We start from the raw sequence: 24,471 nt of genomic DNA, 5'->3' as shown, positions 1-24,471 counted from the left end.
ATTAAAATAAGGTAGTTTTGAATGTGACTATTTTACTTACATCTTGATAATCAATGTCTGCACCATTCTGTAGGCTTAATTTTAAGGCTTCTATATCTCTATTCCCAGCAGCTGTAGTAAGTTTCTGTAAGTAAACCGTAATAAAAATATATTGTAATGAATGTCCTTACTGTTAAATTTGGTAATAATTATGTTTTCTTCTGTTTAGCAATGACTACATAAATCAGTAGTATCCTTCCTTCAAATAACAGACAGAGAGGAATTCTTTAAATAGCATAAAATTGTAGGGATTTATGCATTTTATATTATCAAGAAAAACACCAAGAGTGCACACACTGAAATGTCTCGCCTTCTTTACTAATCATTGATATTATGTTGATAGTCCTAAATAAAAAGCTTTATCACAACTGTCACATAAACTTAACATTAACCAAGAAAACTAAACATTGACCAATGAACCATGAAAATGAGGTCAAGGCATGTACAGCTAACAATTCTTCCAAACAACAGATATAGTTGACCTATTGGTTATAGTGTAAGAAAACCAGACCAAAACACAAAAACTTAACACTGAGCAATGAACTGTGAAAATGAGGTCAAGGTCAAATAAAACCTGTGCGATTGACATTTAAATCATGAAATATTTCCATACAACAAATAAAGTTGACATATTGCATAAAGTATTAAATAAAAAGACCAAAACTCAAAAACTGAACTTTGACCACTGAACCATGAAAGTGCGGTCATGGTCAGATGACACCTGCCAGCTAGACATGTACACCTTACAATCATTCCATACACTACATATGGTAGACCTATTGCATACAGTATAAGAAAAATAGACCAAAACACAAAAACCTTACTGTAACCACTGAACCATGAAAATGAGTTCAAGGTCAGATGACACCTGCCAGTTGGACATATACACTTTATAGTCCTTCCATACCTGAATATACTAGATCTATTGCTTATAGTATCTGAAATATGGACCTGACCACCAAAACTTAACCTTGTTCACTGATTCATGAAATGAGGTCGAGGTCAAGTGAAAAGTGTCTAACGGGCATGAAGACCTTGCAAAGGAACACATACCAAATAAAGTAATCCTATTACTTATAATAAGAGAGAATTTAACATTACAAAAAATATTGTTTTCAAGTAGTCACTGAACCATGGAAATGAGGTCAAGGACATTGTACATGTGACTGACGGAAACTTCATAACATGAGGCATCTGTAACAAAGTATGAAGCATCCAGATCTTCAACCTTCTAAAATATGAAGCTTTGAAGACGTTAGCAGCCATCGGATCACTATCCCTATGTCGAGCTTTCTGTGACTTCAGGACTTCAGTCGCAGGCTCGACAAAATTGTTAACCTTCAAAAAAATATTTTTTTTATAAAATCATGGACTAGAGTAGATTTGGCATATCCTTGAATTTTCTTTCTTGTAGTATTTTCTGGACTTTCACGTTTGTCCTTTTTAAGACATGTTATACACTTAGTCCTTTAGTTGCCCCTACTTTTGTCCTTTTTAAGACATGTAGTTGTGTTTTTCATTCACTAAGTCCTTTAATTGCCTTTTGAAGACATGTAGTTGTGTTTCATTCACTTAGTCCTTTAATTGCCCCTACTTTTGTCCTTTTAAAAAAGTGTGTTGTATCGATCAGTTAGCTCTTTATACCATAAAATAGATTGGTCTTATTCAACTCATATAAACTTAACAATGACAAGGGGAAATAACTTCTGTATTTTTATTTTTTTTATTTAGAAAAATTGTCCCAATATTTTTTTCAAATAACCCTACAGACCTACTTAGAGTTACATATTTGACATAGTAAACAAGGATTCTGAAGGTACTACATAATTAATACACTATTTCCCACCACCAACTTTTAGAATCTTCTTTTTCTCTCCAACCTACAGTACCGCCTCCCACCTCCCACCTCCTTCAGAGGTTGTCCACCCCCTCATACATCATGTACATTCATACTTGAAAAATATTCGCTTAATTTTTTAAACTGCATTTTTGTTTGTTTTGTTCAGTTACTGAATACTGATTCAAATCCTTTTTGTGTCACCCGTGTAATGAGTAAAAGTGTCAAATGTTTTCGAGTGCACCTTGCTTTGTCCCAGTTTTGTATTTTTTTTGTTTTTGGAATAAGTAGTTTGGTAGTTCACTTAGAATTCTACTAGTTTGTATCTCAAGTTATCACATACTTGTATCCAATTGTACAATAATGGGGAACAAAACTACACATGACAAGGAGACTATTAAGTAAATCTTACCTCATTCCAATCCTCCATTATAGCGGCTAAAACTAATTGTACAATAATGGGGAACAAAACAACAAGTGGCAAGGAGACTATTAAGTAAATCTTACACTATTCCAATCCTCCATTATAGCCTAAAATAGAAAAGAAAAGTTATATTCAGTATATACTGTTGAATTTTAATTGAGGTATTTGTGTTATTGCCTATTGAAAATACATGATCAATATGGGTGGTAAAATACTGACCTAATATTTTCATCTTCTTATTTCATTCAAATAATATATAATAGCATTGAAACAGTAGTTTATCTCAACTTTTCTGCACTATTTAATTTAATGAACTGAACTCAAAACCTTAAAAATCTAATCACATACCTAAATGAGGTACAAATGTATTCTACAAACAGGGTGGGACTCTTTCCATCGAACACCAGAACATCTATTGCACTTTCCCAGACCTAGCAATTTCAAAAGTTTTATTTACCAGCATTAAGACACACAGAAAAATATCTGAATATTAAATATCATTTTTCAGCTTCTCGAAACACTGTCTATAATCAACTAGAAGTCATATATAGATTATACCGTTGGTTTTCCCGTTTTGAATGGTTTTACACTAGTAATCATGGGGCCCTTTATAGCTTGTTGTTCGGTGTGAGCCAAGGCTCCGTGTTGAAGGTCGTACTTTAACCTATAATGGTTTAATTTTTAAATTGTTATTTGGATGGAGAGTTGTCTCATTGGCACTCACACCACATCTTCCTATATCTACATTAAATTCAATATTTTTTTTTATTCTTTATGTGCCTGTCTGCAGCCAGGACCTATAATTTTGTACCATATTTGTTTTTACTTCATTGTTGTAGTAGGCTGTGCGTTTTTTCATTTGAAATGTTTTACATTTTATCATACCAAGGCTTTTTATAGATGATTATATGGTATGGGTTTGGCTCATTGTTGAAGGCTGATGGACGTCCTGTTATTGTTTATAACTGTGTCCTATGGATAAGGAATAATTGTATCAATGTTAATCATACCACAACTCCTCATCATCGTATGGCATTGGTTTTGCTTATTGTTGAAGGCTGATGGACGTCCTGTAATTGTTTATATCTTTGTTTTTTTATCTAGGCATACTTGTATCATTGTTTATCATAACATGCATTTCCATGAACATTTTCTCTGTACAATCAATGTTGTATAATTTCAAACTATTGGTTAACAGAAAGAAGTTGCACTGTAGAAACAAAAATTGCTAACATTCTACAAATCAACATTACCAAGCTGCTCATCAGATATAAAAGCATTCCCTTCCATATAGATGCAAAGAAAAAGAAATGTTCATTGTACAATGAGTGTTGTATTATTTCAAACTATCAACCAACAGGAAGTGGCTGTATGACAGATGTGAAAACAGGAAGTGGCTGTATGGCAGATATAAAAACAGGAAGTGGCTGTATGACAGATGTGAAAACAGGAAGTTGCAGTATGGCAGATGTGAAAACAGGACGATGCAGTATAGCAGATGTGAAAACATGAAGTGGCTGGTTAACAGATGTGAAAACAGGAAGTTGCAGTATGGCAGATGTGACAACAGGAAGGGGCTGTATGACAGATGTGAAAACAGGAAGTGGCTGTATGGCAGATGTGAAAACAGGAAGTGGATGTATGGCAGATGTGAAAACAGGAAGTGGTTGTATGGTAAATGTGAAAACAGGAAGCGGCTGTATGGCAGATTCGTAAACAGGAAGTTGCTGTATGGCAGATGCGTAAACAGGAAGTGGCTGTATGGCAGATGTAAAAACAGTAAGTAGCTGTATGGCAGATGTGAAAACAGGAAGTGGCTGTATTGCAGATGTGAAAACAGGAAGTGGCTGTATGGCAGAAGTGAAAACAGAAAGTGGCCATATGGCAGAAGTGAAAACAGAAAGTGGCCATATGGCAGATGTGAAAACAGGAAGTGGCTATATGGCAGATGTGAAAACAGGAAGTGGCTGTATGACAGATGTGAAAACAGGAAGTTGCTGTAAGACAGATGTGAAAACTTCATTTTGAAGAAGCAGCAAATATTAATTTTCAAGTCTTTGATTGAACTGCCCACAGTTCAAACCCACCACCTCACACACTTAAGTTGAACACAATATACCACAACACCCTGAAGATCAATGAGGCGGTTTTTAGGAAATGATTTGTCTTTAAAAACATATATTATACAATACATAATATAAGATAAATACTTATGTACCTCTGAGGTCAGCCTAATTTATAAGTGAGGTTGTGCCATCATCTAAAGCATCTGTGAAAAAAAACTACAATGTATAAATCATATATAATTTACTTGTTTAAGCAGGATACATTTGAAAAATTGAAGTATGACTTTAAAATACTTCATTCGTACTTGTTATATAAATATATCAATGTGTGTGTGTTGTTTAAACCATCGAAATTCGTATGATATTGTTTTAAAACTGATTTTGAGGTAAGTTTTGCTTTATTTTCTATTTTTTTTGCATTATTTGAAGGTTATCTGATTTCAGCAACATGGCGGCTCCTTAGTTATGAAATGTCATCTTTGGATTTGACAGAAGCTTACGTGAAAAACATGAAAATAAAAATTGCAAATGTTGGGTTTGAGAATTGAAAATGTTGAAAGAATTAAAAAGATTTTTTCAAGTGGTTATTCACCAAATAATCCATGCAAGATACAGATGTATTAGAATGCTATATAGAACAAGGAGTCAAAAAGAACACACACAGGATACCCAAACTCGCTTCAGTTTTTTTATGACCGTATTTGTCCTATTAGAATTGAAATAATTCATAGAAGCCATAGATTGTTTGAAATTTACACATGGCCTACATGGCCTAGGCTTTGATATTCGAATTTTATCCAGAGTGTTAGAATCTATGGCTTCCATGAATTTTTCTTAGTTATTTCATTAACATGAATGATCTTAAATTTTATGGCCAGATTTATGAAAATGTAGGCCTTGTCATGTGAGGTTATTTTTGATTGTTGACTCTATATTGACCTGTACACATCTATTATATATATTGACCTGTACACTTCTCCATTCTTGCTTTGTTGGGTTGCTGTCTCATTGAAATTTAGCTCACTGTATTTTTCTTTAGCACAAGTTCAATGCTTAAGTTCAACCAATCTATTTTTGAAGGCAAACAACATTGTAATGATGTCATCACATTATTTGTGTCTTGTTTACTATCATACTATAAAAACATTGGTGTTATGGTATTTTGAATGTAAAAACTATATGTTGATTATCTCCCCTTATAAAGTTTGAATATTTTACATTGGAAACAAATTTCAATAGTAAATAATCATATGTGTAAGTTCACATATACTGTACACTTACCTACAATAGTAACGTGACTGGACAAGGATCACATTTACTGGACACAGATCTAATAAATACAAATAATAGATGTTCAAAATAAGAATTTGGCTAAAAAAGAAAAAGACAAACAACAGTACACAAAACACAAAATTAAAAATGTGGCACTTGTGTTGCTCATTAATGTAAGTACTAAGTTTTCATAGGTTGAATACAATGTTGACCTCTTTCATTGAATGGTTGCTGTCTCATTGACATTAACATCCAATCTTTCTTTCCTACACCACAAGTGACTTCTTAAAAATTCTTACTTTTTAAGCAACTCACATTGTAATAATTGCTGTGTTTTGTTTGGTTTGGACTCCCAAATGCAATTAATTTTATAATGATGTCATGTTATTTTTTGTTTCCAATTTTTTTCACAAAAGTAGATGAGTGTAAAATGTTAATCCTGTTTAAAAAGAATTAAAAATCAAAGTGATGAAAATGGAAAGATTTGAAGAGTAGCTTGAATAATTTTAAATCATATCTACATATGGTGCGGACAAAAAAGAACAGAAATAAGCGCTGGTGTAATGCTCCTTAGAATTCACCAGTTATTTCTTGATTATCTCCCCTTTAAGAATATTTAACATTTACAATTGAAATATATTTCTGAATTTCATTTGATAAAATAAATAACCAAACGTTCCAATACAATTTGACTATAATATTCACTTACTTTTACTAAAGTAATAAATTGACTGGACTTGAATCAAATAAAAACGAACAGTAGATCTTTCAGGCAGAAATAAAACAGTTCACTTACCTTTACCAAGTTATAAATTCACTGGATTTGAATCAAATAAAAATGGACAGTATATCTTTAAACTGAAAATATAAAATAGCTTAATTTCAGTTTCAGATAAATATCGGTTGAACCATGTCTGAACATGTATGTTATGATGGTATGATTCTAAACCCCTAACGGGAAGGATTGTGCCTGATGTTCACATGATGAAATCATAATCTTTCAGTCAGTTTAATTTAGCTGGAGCTGGCATGTCAGTTAACTGCTAGTAGTCTGTTGTTATTCATGCATTATTGTCTTTTTGTTTATTTTATTTCGTTACATCTTCTGACATCAGACTCGGACTTCTCTTGAACTGAATTTTAATGTGCGTATTGTTATGCGATTACTTTTCTACATTGGTTAGAGGTATAGGGGGAGGGTTGATATCTCACAAACATGTTCAACCCCGCCGCATTTTTTCGCCTGTCCCAAGTCAGGAGCCTCTGGCCCTTGTTAGTCTTGTATTAACAAATGTATTATTTTAATGTTAGTTTCTTGTGTACAATTTGGAAATTAGTATGGCGTTCATTATCACTGAACTAGTATTTATTTGTTTAGGGGCCAGCTGAAGGACGTCTCTAGGTGCGGGAATTTCTCGCTGCATTGAAGACATGTTGGTGACCTTCTGCTGCTGTGTTTTTTCTATGGTCGGGTTGTTGTCTCTTTGACACATTCCCCATTTCCATTCTCAATTTTATATACTTGTTTAGCTTATGACAAGTAACTTGTCGTGTAGATTGCGTTGTTAACGTTTGTCCTACTTAAAAAAAAATACTTTATACAAGAAATAATTATTACAGGATGCTGCTACGAAGTCTCCTAAACATAGCGCGCAAAATTAGTCATTCCCACACCCACGGTCGCCTGACATTGGGCAAAGTCCAATACAAATTTGTCTGGTCTAGTAAAGTGATATGCACAAGTGACGTCTAGGTATTACACCTGTATGTCATTCAAATTTTCTTGAAATCATGTACAGCAATATTCATGATTCAGGGGTGGGGATCTAGACAGTTTACAACTTCTAAAACAAGCAGGAGATAGGGGTAAGAGTGACCCTAGGGGACTAGCCTTTTATTTCATCTGATTTGTTTTAATATCCAATACAAGACTATATATGGTTAAGGGTAGGGGATGACAACCATATACAAGTTTTCAAAAAGAAGGGGGTGGAGTCACCTCTGTGGACTTCTTCTATATTTCATTTGATTTGTTTTATTGTCCAGTAAAACAATATATATATGGTTAAGAGTAGGGGATCATCACCATATCAAAGTTCTCAAACAAGAGGGGTGGGGCTGACCCAAAGGGACTCCCATTTTATTTCATTTGATTTGTTGCATCATACAAAAATGTATATGGTTTAGGGGTGGGGATCTCGATTGTTTACAAGTTTTCAAAAAGAAATGGGTTGGGTGACTGACCCCTCTGGAGTTCCTCTATATTTCATTTCATTTATTTCATTGTCCCATACAAAAATATATATTGTTTATGCCTTATGGGTGGGGATCTCAACCGTTTACCAGTTCTCAAACAACAAGGGGGTGTGAGTGACACCTGGGGATTGGCCTTCTATTTCATTTGATTTGTTTTATTGTCCAATACAATGATATATATGGTTAAGTGTAGGGGATCTTGACCATTTCCAAGTTCTCAAACAAGAGGGGTGGGGTGGGGCTGACCCAAAGGGACTCCCATTTTATTTCATTTTATTTGTTTTGTTGCCCCATACAAAAAAATATATGGTTTAGGGGTGGGGATCTTGACCGTTTCCAAGTTCTCAAACATGAGGGGGTGGAGCTGACCTTACTCCCACTTTATTTCATTTGATTTGTTTTGTTGCCATATACAAAAATGAATATGGTTTAGGGGTGGGGATCTCGATTGTTTAAAAGTTTTCAAAAAGAAATGGGTGGGGTGACTGACCCCTCTGGAGTTCCTCTATATTTCATTTCATTTATTTCATTGTCCCATACAAAAATATATATGGTTAATGTGAGGGGATCTGAAATGTTAACAAGTTCTCGAACAACAAGGGGGTGGGATTGACCCCAGGGGACTCAACTTTTATTTCATTTGATTTATTTTATTGTACTGAATAAGAATATATATGGTTTATAGGTGGGGATCTCAATGGTTAACAAGTTCTCAAACAACAAGGGGTGGGATTGACCCCAGGGGACTCACCTTATTTCATTTGATTTGTTTTATTGTACCATATACAATGTAAGCATATATATGGTTTAGGGGTGGGGATCTTGACTGTTTTTAAGTTCTCAAACATAAGGGGTTGGGTGGGGTGACCCCATGGACTCAACCTAAATTTAATTTGATTTGTTTTCTGGTCCTGTGATCATTACTGAAAACCATGTGTGTTTGTCACTTACTGTTTTCAAGTTATAGTCATTTGAAAATTTAAAAAAAAATCCCATAGGATTCTATAGACATAGTAAATTCATCCCTTCTGTTGGCCCCTCAAAATACGCCTAAATAGATCACAAGAAGAAAAATAATAAGAACTGAGCAAAAACTTTGTTCAGGAGTCTTAATAGCAAAAAGTATAATTACGAATTTTGTTATAGTCTCGATTTTCTAATGCCGAATATGAAAAAGGCTGAGTTTGTTGTGGGCCCAGATGAGATGATTTATCATGATACTCTTTAATTTTTAGGACTTCTTTGCTTTAATAGAATTTTTAACTGTCTGTCCTTTGCAGATGTCTTTACTAATCATTTAAGTAATTTCATGGCCAATTAAAATCTCATTTGTCTGTTATCTTAAGAGCACTGCTCATTTACAAGCCCCCAAGGGGCAATTTTTGAAGGCCTTGCCCTTTGCGCAATCAGTTTCTTTGTTGAATCAATGAGACGAAACATTGAAAGTTAAACAAAAATTATGAGCTAACCTGAGAATAATTGTTAAAGTCATGTTTCTACATCTCAAAACTGGAGAATTGTTGTGGGATTAGGAAAAAAAATACTTTTACAAATATTTTTTTTAGAAAATTAAGGGTAGATTATTCAAACTATTATTAACTTATATAAGTATATATTATTTACTTCTACTTGTACAAAAAAAATTGTTGTACAAGTATTACCTTTGACTGACTGTAACTTTCAGATTAAGAACAGCAATAAGAACACTGTTCCTTTGCTATTCGTGTGTGATTTTTTGCTGTGCATGTACTGATTTTGTGTCATAAATGGATACCACATATCATTTGTTTTTCTTTTATTCATTGCTCATGTTGTTGTTCAATGGCAGCTTCAGTACATCCAGTATGTGCTTTTGGTGCATGTTTTACAAGTTTTTGGTCAGGTGGAACAATTAAAGACAGCCATCCCAAACAAGTGATGCTGCAGTTAAATTCATATAATTGAATACTTTTCTTCTAAACATGGAACCATTGAACTATGTTCTTAACCTTTGGCACAACTAAACTGTTATCTTGAAGAACATATATTAAAACAATAAATACTTTAAAAAAAACTATTTGACCAATATTATAATATTATTTGTTGAATAAAAATAATAAAAATACTAATAGAAACAATAATAACTAAATAACTATTGTCATTTTTGTCGAGAATATATCGGAGAATTCAGGAAAAAAAATAAAAGGAAATTAATTATAGGGAAGCCCTATAAAATAAACAAAGATGACCCATACTGGAAAGAGTACAAGCGAGAGTGGAAAACATTTTTATTTAGAATAGGGAAGCCCTATAATATAAACAAAGGTGTCCCAGTCTGGAAAGAGTATACAAACCAGAGTTGATTATATTTTATTTAGGATAGGGAAGCCCTATACTACAAGCTCAAGGGGATATCAAAGGATATCATAAGATAACAGAAATAGCTAGGGAAGCCCTACTATACATGCAAGGACAGTTATTTTAATCTTAAGAGTAAGATAGAGAAGCTCTATCATACATCAAAAACAAATAGGTGTATAATTAGATTTTTAGGGAAGCCCTAAAATCACATTATCACTGTCACAACTAGATAATAGATAGAGAAGCTCTATCAACTATCAAGAGTAGGCGTTATAATATCTAGACGAAACAGAGGTACATCCGTTGACGTAATGAACGAAAAACCACGGGAATGTAAAATCTGCTCAACAGTATATAAAGACCTAAATGCTAAACTTCTAGAATGTCAGAGATGCAAGGATCACTTCTGTGTCAAGTGCCTTAACAAAACAAAAGCAGAATATGACCTCTTAAGCAAAACAGACTCAATGTGGTTCTGCGTCCCATGTAGAAAGATAGTAGAAGAACACATAGTTACTGATCTAAAGATAGAGGCGAGATGCAAGGAGATAATCGCAAATTATGAGCAGAGAATACAAGCTATAGAATTAGCTGTTGACACTAAATGTGACGAGTCAAGAGTTTTGGAAGTAGTAGAAGAATCAATAATTAAAAATAGCTGTCATAAAGATATGATCAGAGAAATAGCTAAAGATGAAGCTACTAAGACAGGGGCTGCTGTACATAAAAAAAAATGGAAGAAGCTGAAAATAAGGGAACAGGGCCACAAAAGAAAGCAACAGTTACAACAGTGATAGAAGAGATGAATAAAAGAAAAGCAGAGAGAATAACGTAATCATATTTGGCATTACAGAAAATAAATCTGAAGTTAAACAAGAAAGAATAGACCATGGTATTGAGAATATAAATGAACTTTTCTATTATGCAAAAATAGACCTGGAGGAAGGAAATATAGTGAAAACCAAAAGGCTAGGGAAGTACGATAGCAAGAAAAATAGGAGACCCTTATTGGTTAATCTTAAAAGTATAGACTCAAAGCTCACCCTATTCAAAAATATGCACTATATTAGAGGTATGCCAAAATATCAGAAAGTCAACGTTAGTAACGACCTGACACAAAGTGAAAGGGAACAGGAGAAATTACTATGGACAGAAGCAAAACAGCTACAAGAACAATGATTATCGGGGGAATACCAGTACAAGGTAAGAGGACCACCCTGGGCCCGAAAAGTGATAAAAATAAAGAAGTAGTGAAAAAAAGTTCCAAGGATGTAAATAAAACTGTAAAAAATAGGGAAAAGGTTTTTAACGGCGAAGATGTAAAAAAAGGAAACAAATCGCAAGCAAAAAATTACCGCCCAGTGAGTCTAACATCAGTTGTATGTAAAATATTGGAGAAAATCATAAGAGAACATATAATAAAGCATATGAAGCTTAACAGGTTATTCTCAAATAAGCAGTATGGGTGTATCTCGGGGAGATCAACATAATTGCAATTACTAGAGGTAATTGACAAATGGACAGAGGCGATAGACGATGAATATGAGGTAGATTGTGTATATACAGACTTTATGAAAGCATTTGATAAAGTACCACACAAAAGGCTGCTAAAGAAAATCGAAAATTATGGAATACAAAACCCAATACTAGATTGGATAAGAGATTTTCTTTCAAATAGATAACAAAGAGTCTCAATAAATGGTGAAGCATCGGAATGGAAGGAAGTTACCTAAGGTATACTACAAGGCTCAGTTCTAGGACCACTCTTGTTTGTACTCTACATCAATGACTTACCGAAAGGGATTAACTCAGATGCTTACTTATTTGCTGATGATACAAAAATCTTTAGAATAATAAAGGAAGACAGAGACCATGAAACATTACAAAAGGATTAAGACAAACTAGAAAAATGGAGTGATACATGGTTACTCAAGTTTCATCCTGAAAAATGTAAACATATAAATATTAGCAAAAAAATGAAAACAAGATATTGAAAAATATAATCTACTAGGAAAAGTCATAAGCAGATGCAAAGAAGAGAAGGATATAGGGGTAGTCATTGATGAAGAATTATCCTTTAAAAAGCATATATGTGAGAAAGTAAACAAAGCAAATTCAATCTTTGCGGCATAAAGCAGCTCTTTCAAAAATCTAAATGCAGAAATCTTTATTCCATTATATAAAACACTTGTAAGAACACATCTAGATTATGCTAGTTCAGTATGGGCACCTTTTAAGAAAGAATATATCGATAAAATTGAAAGTGTACAAAAGAGAGCTACGAAACAAATACCTGGACTTAACCAGATGCTCCGCAGGGCGTAGCTTTATACGACCGCAGAGGTTGAACCCTGAACAGTTGGGGCAAGTATGGACACAACATTCAAGCTGGATTCAGCTCTAAATTTGGATTGTGATTAAATAGTTGACACAGCATAGGTTTCTGACACAGAATGAATGTGTTTTAATGAAATTAAAAATTTTGTTTTCTCTTAGAGCAATTCACTATGCTGTTGAATATTATTCCTCTCAAAAAAATGTTTGAAGAAATTTTCTTTTTATTTATGAAATTTCAAATGAGAAAATTGAACACAATTTTTTTAATCACATCCCCCTTTCCCTTATCCCAAAACTAATCTCAATTAAAATTTCTAATGGAGTTTGCAACAATTACTACTCATTTAAATACATCATAAAATATTAAGATGTAAAAAAACTGCTTGTTATCACTGAATGGTAAAGATTATTTTAATTTATCAGTTGGTAGTAAAAAGCGAATATACATTGTATTGCATATTGTATATATAACAAAGATTTAAGTTGATTCTGTACAAAGAAAGATAACTCCAAATAAAAAAAGTTCTTACAATTAGATATTTCTTGCTTACTATTCTGGACAAAGAAAGATAACTCTAATTAAAAACAAAATTGCTATTTCACAATATTTTGCAATAAGATATTTCTTGCCATTGCGCAATACTGTGCAATTGAAAAGACTTGCTATTGCACAAAACTTAATATAATAATTTTAGATCCTGATTTGGACCAACTTGAAAACTGGGCCCATAATCAAAAATCTAAGTACATGTTTGGATTCAGCATATCAAAGAACCCCAAGATTTCAATTTTTGTTAAAATCAAACTAAGTTTAATTTTGGACCCTTTGGACTTTAATGTAGACCAATTTGAAAACAAGACCAAAAATGAGGAATCTACATATACAGTTAGATTTGGCATATCAAAGAACCCCATTTATTCAATTTTTGATGAAATCAGACAAAGTTTAATTTTGGACCCAGATTTGGACCAACTTGAAAACTGGGCCGATAATCAAGAATCTAAGTACATTTTTAGATTCAGCATATCAAAGAACCCAACCGATTAATTTTTTGTCAAAATCAAACGAAGTTTAATTTTGGACCCTTTGGACCTTAATGTAGACCAATTTGAAAACGGGACCAAAAGTTCAAAATCTACATACACAGTTAGATTCGGCAAATCAAAGAACCCCAATTATTCAATTTTGATGAAATCAAACAAAGTTTAATTTTGGACCCTTTGGGCCCCTTATTCCTAAACTGTTGGGACCAAAACTACCAAAATCATTACCAACCTTCCTTTTATGGTCATAAACCTTGTGTTTAAATTTCATAGATTTCTATTTACTTATACTAAAGTTATGGTGCGAAAACCAAGAAAAATGCTTATTTGGGTCCCTTTTTGGCCCCTTATTCCTAAACTGTTGGGACCTAAACTCCCATAATCAATACCAACCTTCCTTTTGTGGTCATAAACATTGTGTTTAAATTTAATTATTTTCTATTTACTTAAACTAAAGTTATTGTGCGAAAACCAAGAATAATGCTTATTTGGGCCCTTTTTTGGCCCCTAATTCCTACACTGTTGAAACCAAAACTCCCAAAATCAATCCCAACCTTTCTTTTGTGGTCATAAACCTTGTGTCAAAATTTCATAAATTTCTATCAACTTAAACTAAAGTTATAGTGCAAAAACCAAGAAAATGCTTATTTGGGCCCTTTTTGGCCCCTAATTCCTAAAATGGTGGGACCAAAACTCCCAAAATCAATACCAACCTTCCTTTTATGGTCATAAACCTTGTGATAAAATTTTATAGATTTATATTCACTTTTACTTAAGTTAGAGTGCGAAAACTAAAAGTATTCGGACGACGACGACGACGACGACGACGACGACGACGCCAACGTGATAGCAATATACGACGAAAATTTTTTCAAAATTTGCGGTCGTATAAAAACCTAAGCTACGAAGAAAGGCTAAAGAAATTAAAATTACCAACACTAGCGTATAGAAGAATAAGAGGGGACATGATTGAGACTTATAAGATCATACACAATAAATATGACCCGGAAACTAGTACTTTCCTAAAACTAATGTCGAGCACAGAGAATAGGCACAGTACAAGAACAAACAGTATTAAAATCATGCATCAAATGTTTAATAATAATCTTAGGAAAAATAGCTTTACGGTGAGAATAGCAAAAACCTGGAACAAACTACCAGAAAAAGTGGTTAAGGCACCGTCTGTTAATGCCTTTAAAACAGACTAGACAATCATTGGAAAAATGAGGAACTATATTGTTCTGATTACCGCGCAGTTATAACCGGAAGCAGCAGTAACAGCAATAACTAGATATCATTGAGATGGAAGCCATCTCTGTGGGCCCCGCTGTCAATAACGTGGGGTAAATAAGTTGTATGGATAATCTGATATGAAGCATTATTTGAAGTTATTACATAGTCTCATGTGAGATTTCAATCTAAGATTTTAAGTTAAAACTGATAAATATTCTCATCTTACTTTCATAGTATAATAGTGATATGACTGCATGATGTGAACTAATTGTTGACTACTCTAAGGTGACTTCTGGATATATGGATTGATGTTTGAACAATATGTTTAAAGGTGCTGCCCAATTGATATTTGTCACATATTTTTAGAATTATGCCTTCAATATATTATGACCCACCAAGTATAAAGTATGAAATATTAACGGTTCTCGAGAGGTAGAGCGGACACAATTTGTTAAGAACAACGAACGGATGGACAGACCGACAGACTGACCTAAGACCTAGGATGCATACATTATGACACATTCTCTGGTGTTGGTTTATATATATGTTAAGTTGAAAATGTTTGTCAGGTATAAAGTATGAATTAATAACAGCTGTCCTCTCAAAATATAGTGTGGATCAAATTTGTTAGCGATGGACAGACCAACAGACAGACAGACCTTTGACCTAGGAAGTGGTACATACATCATGACACGCCCTCTGGTGGTGGTTAAAATGGATGTCAAGTATAAACTTTGAAATCATAATGGTTATCTAGATATGGAGTGGACACGATCTTCACCACAGGACACGGGGTTGTCAACTCTAAACCAAAGTTTTTGACCTTGACCTTTGACCTAGGAAGTTGTACATACATCATGACACACCCTCTGGTGTTGGTTAAAATGGATGTCAAGTATAATATTTGAAATCAAAATGGTTCTCAAGATATAGAGCGGACACACTCTTCACCACAGGTCACAGGATTGTCAACTGAAACCAAAGTTTTTTGACGTTGAACTTTGACCTAGGAAGTTGTACATACATCATGACACGCCCTCTGGTGGTGGTTAAAATAGATGTCAACTATAAACTTTGAAATCATAACGGTTATCTAGATATGGAGCGGACACAATCCCACAGGACACGGGGTTGTCAACTCTAAACCTAAGTTTTTTTTACGTTGACCTTTGACCTAGGAAGTTGTACATACATCATGACACGCCCTCCGGTGGTTGTTAAAATGGATGTCAAGTATAAACTTTGAAATCATAACGATTATCTAGATATGGAGCGGACACAATCCCACAGGACACGGGGTTGTCAACTCTAAACCAAAGTTTTTGACCTTGACCTTTGACCTAGGAAGTTGTACATACATCATGACAGGCCCTCTGGCGGTTGTTAAAATGGATGTCAAGTATAAACTTTGAAATCATAATGGTTATCTAGATATGGAGCGGACACGATCTACACCACAGGACACAGGGTTGTCAACTAAAACCAAAGTTTTTGACCTTGACCTTTGAACTAGAAAGTTGTACATACAACATGACACACCCTCTGGTGTTGGTTGATAATCATGTTAAGTATTAAGTATGAAATCATAATGGTTCTCTAGATATGGAGCGGACACGAAAGTGTTACGGACGGACGGACAGATGGACAGACGGACGGACGGACAGACGAACAGACGGACGGACGGACGGACAGACTGATTACTATTGGGCGACCCGACTTTTAGTCGGGGCCCTAATTATGACCTTATATATGAGTCTGGTGAAAAGGAACCGTGAGGATCCTGTACCGGAAAACATCTTTAAGTATCTTTAAGTAAGTACGTAAATCACAATCGAGATGACCGTAACAGAATCAGCGATTGATAACAAGGGTGACCGTAATTGGTTTTAAGATGACCGTAATTTATAAATGATGACCATAACTTTATGACATGATTAATTGTGTTGGTATAAACTTATTTATATGCCTTTATTGGGTCATTATAAAAAAAGTGCAAATTTCGACGAGGTATTATTTTGAAAAATGATGTCATTGTTTAAAACTTTTAAATGTGTCCCGCTAATCTTAAGTATGGTAGCAACGATATTCAGAAATATGCAATGGGAAAAATGAAGAGTTTCTTCATTTTTAACAATGTTAGGTCATCCTTTGAAAGAATCGTGTCAATGTGTTACCAATTTAAAGCATACATTTAGGTTCATGTACTAAATATTATTGTTTAACATCAAACAACTGTTCCAATTTGTTGTTTAGGTTTAAATTATGACTTATTGACATTATTCATATAGCTGTGCATTCTATTTAAACATAAATTTCAGAATACATTGTCGTAAAAAAGTTGGCTGTCCTAATTATAATATGGCCGTTGTAAATACTAAAAAATACACTTAAACTGAATATATGTGAATTGTATAAGATTAAATGATAATAATATACCTATTAATCCTTCATACACGACCTAAAAACACTTTCATTCATGTAATACATGATATTGTTAAAACATTGTTAAATAAGTATTGTTTTTCATAAATAATATGATGTTTAGCTTGTTAAACATGAAAGAAACACAAAACAATGCTGATTGTCATGATATATTCAGTGGTGTTACTAAATTGGTCAATGGTGTCAGTACCAGGGACTAAACTTAACTGTTTTTCTCTAGGGGCCAGCTGGGCCCCTAAAATATTTTTTTCAGGGGCCCAACGGAAATTTTAGGTGCCCAACTAATCTTTAAATTATACTTAAAGACTAAAAGAAAATAAAACTGAGAATTACTTTTTATAATATACTTTATACTAACAGTGTTCCAGCTTGAATCTCAGGGAAGAAGAGTGCTCCTTTTCTGAAAGGGCACTTTAGCACAATAACCCAGATTGTAAGGATACTTTGTATAAATTACCTTGAATATTGCTAACTATAGGCTCAGCTGGAGAACATAAGTTGTATTCCAACCATATTCAGAAATTAATTTGTTCTTGATGTTGGTTCCAGTCAGATTTTTGTTTATCAAATTATCATACCATGAAGCAAAGCATATCATTTTGATGTTTATGTAAACACACTTGTACATTTGGTTAGGAAAATAATCATCAGAAATTTCAATGTTTTATAACTTTTATATACCATTCTTTGAAAATAAACAAGCAGTTTTGAAAGATAGAGATATATATATAAGCAAAATTTGTATTACTTGTTCAACAATTTATGTTGTTGTAAGTTACTAGATTGTCATTTAAATTGTTACAAAAAAATAGTATTTTTTTAAGTACACACCAAAGTTCTCCTAAGTAAGGAGTTTTATAAATATAACAGGTGAGACAGGAGAGGATCATTTTATTTTGATGCAACAATACATTGCAGATATTGCAGAAGCTAAAAACTGTCACTTTTTTCTCCATAATTGTTAAAAATAAAAGCATTTGTAAAGTGCTCCAATGTTAGGAGGATCATAAATACAAGAAGTTAATCAGGAGGAACAGTCTTGTTTAGGTTCAAATATAAATTTCTTTGATTCAGTTTCTCCTTTAAATGTATGTTCCTGGTATGGAACAAAACAGTTTTTCTAATAAAACTTATAATATTTGAATTATTGCCACCAGATATGTATTATAAGATTTGACAATATTTATTTTAGGTTATTTCCTACCAAAATTGACTCCCTTTAGATTGAAATAAACAATTAATTTCCCCATAGGCGACAATGGTAGCCTTTTTCGAGATACAGACTTTAGAAAGTTGATTTTTTTAACGAAACCTTGCTAGAATCAAAGAAAAGTTATTAGGACAGTATTTTTTGGTCCAAAAAATATAGGTTCGCGTTGCTTTTCTTAGCGTATTTTGTACTTATCTCCCATGCCTATCAATTTTGCCCTTAAAAATACTTGTCTTGTCCTAGCGTTGAAAGTCATCTCAGTGCCTTTAGGGCTACGGAATAATTTTTATTTTGCCTTTTGTATAAAGCAGAGTGCACTAAGTCTCTAATAATAAAAAATAACGGGCGCACATATCGACCAAACAGGATTCGCCATACTCTTAATTCTGAATACCATGTTATGCTCATAAAATGGCTGCGCCCATAAATTCTAATGGTGTATTGTAACCTTTAATTTTTATCAACTTCCTGTTGACCTGAACTTTGACAATATGGCTTTGAACAATAAATACTATTTCAATCCAAGCCATCCTCTAATAGTGTTGATCAAAATATATTTTGCAATAAGTTTTTATTGAAGATTGGTTATCAAACTAGCTATTGGGATATTTATTTTCGAGATTTTGCGTTTCGTTTTTTCGTTAATTGTTTTTGTAAATAGCGATTCAAGGACAAGTTATCGTCTAACAGGCTTGTAATAACTCCCAGGACAATTAGAAAACATCCCTTTCCCAATGCTTATTGAACAGTTTAGAAGAAAACACTCTTCAATAATGAAATAATCATAGAAAATTTAACCTAACATGCTGAAAGAAGGAAGTATAATTATATATGCCATATCGTGACCTCGGATTGAAAACATAGCTGTCCGACTGGGTTTAGGTTATTAGAAAGAACCTACTGGTTTTCGGAAATACTCTCTTTATTACTATATCGCTTTGAAAAGACAAACAGGTTTCCTATTGGGAACAGTCTTCCTTAATATCGCGGGGGAAAGGGTACAAATGGGATTTACTTCAATTTTTTTTTACAGTCGCCAGCTGGGCGATCAGGATGATAAAATATATTCGCCCAGCTGAAAATCTGGTCGCCATGGGCGACTGGGTGAGCGTTAAGTTTAGTCCTATCGAAATGGTCTCACCATTGACAATAACACCAATGATTTAAGGTGTATTTTAAGATTCAGTTACGAAATAAGTGCTCCATTCCCCTATTCTATATGTTTTTACTGGTGCATGTTTCTATAATCAATATGTTTCATTATTCAAAGTTAAGGAATTGTTTTCAAAACATGATTTTTATAAAGGGTACACCATGGACACTATTTCCAATGTTTATTATACAGAAAGATGTTGACATTTAGGGAACAAATAATAGAGAATGCACCTAAAATTTTTAAGAAAAAATAGATGGCAAATTTTGTATATATCTTATTTTGGACTTTAAATAATTGTATGGTTTGTTTGATATTATCACAATTAGATAATACAAATGCACCAGATCACAAATAAATTGCCGAAATCCTACAACACAAAATCCTCAGTGAGCCAACAGTACTACATTACTTTACTTTCAAGTCGAGTTATTTACCTTACAATATACAACGTCCGCCATATTGTTTTCAACAAGGAATTTGCATACAAGACATAAAAAATGATTTTCTGAAGATTCCGTGTACTTTTATTAATTATGAACGCCATAAACCTTAATCATTGTATGCTGTTACACTAATTGAAGCAAAAAAACACCTAAAACACCATTAAAATTTCTTTTCTCAGGATATATCATCTTGTTTTCGGGATGTTACGTTTTTCTCGTATTTCGCGGGAAATCGTGGTACCCAAAAATCAGGATCAAGTTGGTTTAAATTTTAATATCTAACATAACAATAACACAACCTAAACCGAAACACAAATAGTATTGTTACATTTGTAATTAATCTCTTACTAACCAAGCCTAGCTAGCATTACGAGAGTTAATGTCCGACGTAACAATAACTATACAGTATTATATGTCACTTGGTTTCAAGGTAATTGTAGCCAGTGCCATTGATACTCTGTACAATTTGTGAATTGTCTCTGTACAGACCGTCACATGAAAGACCCTATTGGGTAGTCAAACATAGCCTTATCTTGAAAACAAATACAAGCACTGTTAAACTCAAGGTTCTGTTTGAATTGTGACTGTTAAAGTTGAGTTTGCAAGTCCAAATACCCCCCCCCCCCTTTTGGTATGTCATGGCTACGGGCCTGAGTCAAAGATATACTAGTTAAAACTTAGAGGCAGATTTGGGAGGAGGGCATGGGGTCCATCCTCCCCCCTTTTTGTGGGAAAAACTTGGTTAGTTAGGGAATCACTGGAACATGACTGGAAGTCGCCCCCCTCTTATGCATTCTCAATGTTGGTCCTGTCTGGATTTTGAAATAAGGAGGAGGGCAAAAAAATGTCCTGTCTATAAGTTCAATGACACTCCGGAAGGCGCCTGCTACTACAAATAGTACTCTAGATAGATGCTAATTTTCCGTCTTTACTACGCATACTATGTCATGTCAATGTTGTTTACTTTTTTTAATATTTTTTTTAATGGACAATGTTTAACTATACCTAAAAAAAGGACGAATGATTTGTGCCTTAAGTTTTAATTGTTGTTTTTGTGTAGGTGTTGTCATACAGAGGAAATAAATCAATAAAAGAGAGGCGAAAGATACCAGAGGGACATTCAAACTTATAAGCCGAAAACAAACTGACAACGCCATGGCTATAAAAGTAAATACCAACAGATAAATAATAGTACACAAAAAACAACATAGAAAACTAAAGACTGAGCAACCCCATAAAAACTGAGGTTGATCTCATGTGCTCCGAAAGGATTAACAGATCCTACTCCACATTCGGCACCCGCCGTGTACCTCATGTTAATACAAATCCGGTAATAAGTCTAATTCGGTATGTCATTTGGGACATTTTTTGTTTAGGTCACTTTACTGGATCATTCAAATTGCGTGTACAATGAAATAGGAAGTTATGTATTCTTATTTAGATGGACCTTTAAATAGATTTACCTTTGTAAGCAACCCATTGAAATAGCACTGATAGTTATTTCAAATCATTCATGGGCGAGTTACACAAAGACGATTGAAATACCTGCAAGACTTGTTTATAAGTGTATTTTAAACAAAACAATATGTACATCTTACGAGGCTTTACAAGTTTTGTTATGAGGTCCAGCTTTTCTCTTTGATTTACTATGATAACTTAATAAAATAGTAACATGAATATTTGTCTTCTCATATTCCAGAATGAGGCTCAAAGGGTATACATACTTGTAACATATGACATTTAGCACCATGCATTAGCAGATGAAGGCTTTTATAGAGGGAGGAGGAAACAGAGGTGTAAAGTATTTGAAGCAGGCGCTCAATATTAAAAAGAATTAAAATAAAGGTCGAACTCAAAGAAAAAAATAAATCGGAGAGTCCCTTATCAAAAGGCAAACTCAAAAGCAAAAAACATCAAGCAAATGGAAAACAACTTAATATCATATTGATATTTTAAATAAATTTTCAACAGAGCTTACTGAAATTACCTTTAAAAGTAGTCCTGTTGGTTAAAAGAGAATTTCCATTTTCGTTTCCTTTATAAACATTGTCGACAATTCATTTCTACATACGGGTATCTAGTATGTAATACAATTCATTTCTACATACGGGTATCTAGTATGTAATACAAGACCCATCAATGCAATATAACATATATGTGTTTATTGAACCGATACCAAAGATCAACGTTTAAAAGGGGTTTGTACATAATGCAAACTAGTTTGTGATTTTTCGGTTCATTCTCATTTATACAACTTTTTAAAATTATAGGTAGTACAGGTAAAAAAAAATTGGATAGATGAGATCAAAGGTAATCAAGAACAAAGGGTTCAAAAGGTGGAACACATGATTGAATATGGAAAATTGACCTTATTGAACAGTGCTAAATTGAAGCAATCATGTCACTGTCTAGTTCCGATCGGTTGTATATGGCATGAATACATATGGTGCTTGAACTTGATGGCAAAATGTAGGTCTGATTACTAACTAATGGATATTGAAACAATATGATACTACCAAAGGCTATCCAGATTGGGAAGTAAAAATGCTATACTAAATATACATGTTACTAGTATAAATGCAAATAACGCAAAACCTCCAATGAACAAATATTACAGATGTGTGGGTTTCTTCTGTTTAAATGATGAAACATTTATTTATTATCTAAAATATACTAAATTTTATTTAAAAGTAAAATGTAACAAGTTTACTTTCGCCTATTATATATATATATATATATTTTTTTTTAAATAATATAAAAACATACAGGAACAAATCTACTGTCAAATTTTAAAAGACACCTTATTATTACTAAACAAAAAACCCTATAATCAACAAAAATAAAAAGTTGGCTAAATGAGAATACCTTATTTTAAAAAGTTGGATAAATGAGAAGACACCGATTTTTCATATGTTAGCGTTTACTTATAATGCGAATCTTTATGAAATAATGCAAACAGTTGAGTCATATTTTCATATTTAAATTGCAAAGGTAGCTGTTGTTAAAATGAAGTAAAGCTGCATGCATTAATACCTTTTATCTGTATGTTCACTTATTGCAAGTTAAAATGTTGGAGTCTTATTGATGGTATGATAATGAGAGGAACAAATACATTTAAAATCTAACTGTTAATGAGGATCTGGATGGGGGCTCTTCATTTCTGTTTTCTTTGATTTTTTTTTCACATTTATTCTATTCCTTATATGGGTCTTTTTTTTTCTTTTTTTTCTATTTATTCTCTATTCATAATGTTTTAAAGCAACCACTTATTCTCTCTTCTTTTTTGATTGCCTTTTTACTTTTTTCTTTTCTTTTTTTGTCGCCATTTCCTCTGCACATTTTAGTCATATTCATTATTATATATAACAAGCGGTCGTATGAGTCTTGTGCAGGATTGGTTAGATTCAACACAAGCGTTTAAATCAGCCTTTTATTTTATTGCTTAGATTCAGAACCAGCGTTTATATCAGCCTTTTATTTTATTGGTTAGATTCGAAACAAGCGTTTATATTAGCCTTTTATTTTATTGGTTATATTAAAAGAAAACGCTCGTCTGTTTAGTTGCTACACCACTGATAACCCATGTTTGTCATGACCACGAATAACATTTAAACTTTTCATTCTGAATGAAAGTATAATTGAGCAGGTATTTCTCAATCAATCACATTTTGCTGGTTTATTATGTGGAGTTTTACTGATATAAGTTTAAAGGTACTTAGAGACAGGACAAGTTTTTGTTGTGTTCTCCTCCTTTTTTAAAAAAAAATCATTTTTTTTTCTTTTCCTTTAAATTATTTTCATATTTTTTTTTCTTTGTAATATTTCAACAAACTTACTAAAACAACATTTGATGGAGAATTAACCAAAACACTAGTTCAGGGAAACAATGCGCATGTGCAAGATCGATCGGGATTTTGCGTTATCGACTAATAAGATACGAGATTTGACGAACTGGGGGCATTATCTCAGATCGGGCATCGTTATTACTGTAGTCAGAATAATGAATACTTTATTTCAAGAAGCATATACATGTATGCTATGGGAAACGAAAATATATAATATATGACAAACAAAAGACAGCAGAAGACAGAAGTTAGAGAGTATACAATCAGTGTATACAATAATATGACAATATATGTGATCTAATTTTCCAAGCTGCATTTAAACAGAGACATATGATACTATTGTATTATATGTCATGTATGTCTCTGATGTAAATAATTGCATAGTATATTTCAAAACCAAATACTAGTTTATATATACAGTTTGTCACATTTTTCTAAAGCTGAAGATTACACTGACATATAAAAACAGAATATTTTGACCGTTAATAGGCGTTATGTTAATTAATCTTAAATACAAAAGGAACGCT

General features: G+C 33.2%; 1 long non-coding RNA gene across 4 annotated transcripts; it reads right to left on the bottom strand.

Annotated features, from left to right (window-relative positions):
- Positions 1-41: 41 nt before the first annotated feature.
- LOC139497234 (uncharacterized) lies at positions 42-22,184 on the bottom strand. Of its 4 annotated transcripts, none has more exons than XR_011657727.1 (6): positions 22,087-22,184; positions 5,648-5,696; positions 4,519-4,582; positions 2,649-2,731; positions 2,289-2,407; positions 42-124 (listed from the first exon to the last, which is right to left on the bottom strand). It is a non-coding gene; the product is annotated as an uncharacterized lncRNA (long non-coding RNA). The 4 variants fall into 4 exon arrangements; XR_011657725.1 differs by having other exon boundaries at positions 4,519-4,569; XR_011657726.1 differs by lacking the exon at positions 22,087-22,184 and adding an exon at positions 6,435-8,125.
- Between the last annotated feature and the right edge of the window lie 2,287 nt (positions 22,185-24,471).

The sequence above is a fragment of the Mytilus edulis genome, chromosome 12, assembly GCF_963676685.1.
Source record: "Mytilus edulis chromosome 12, xbMytEdul2.2, whole genome shotgun sequence".
Lineage (NCBI taxonomy): Eukaryota > Metazoa > Mollusca > Bivalvia > Mytilida > Mytilidae > Mytilus > Mytilus edulis.
Note: the sequence above shows the minus strand (reverse complement) of the source record. Positions and strands in the feature narration are given on the sequence as shown.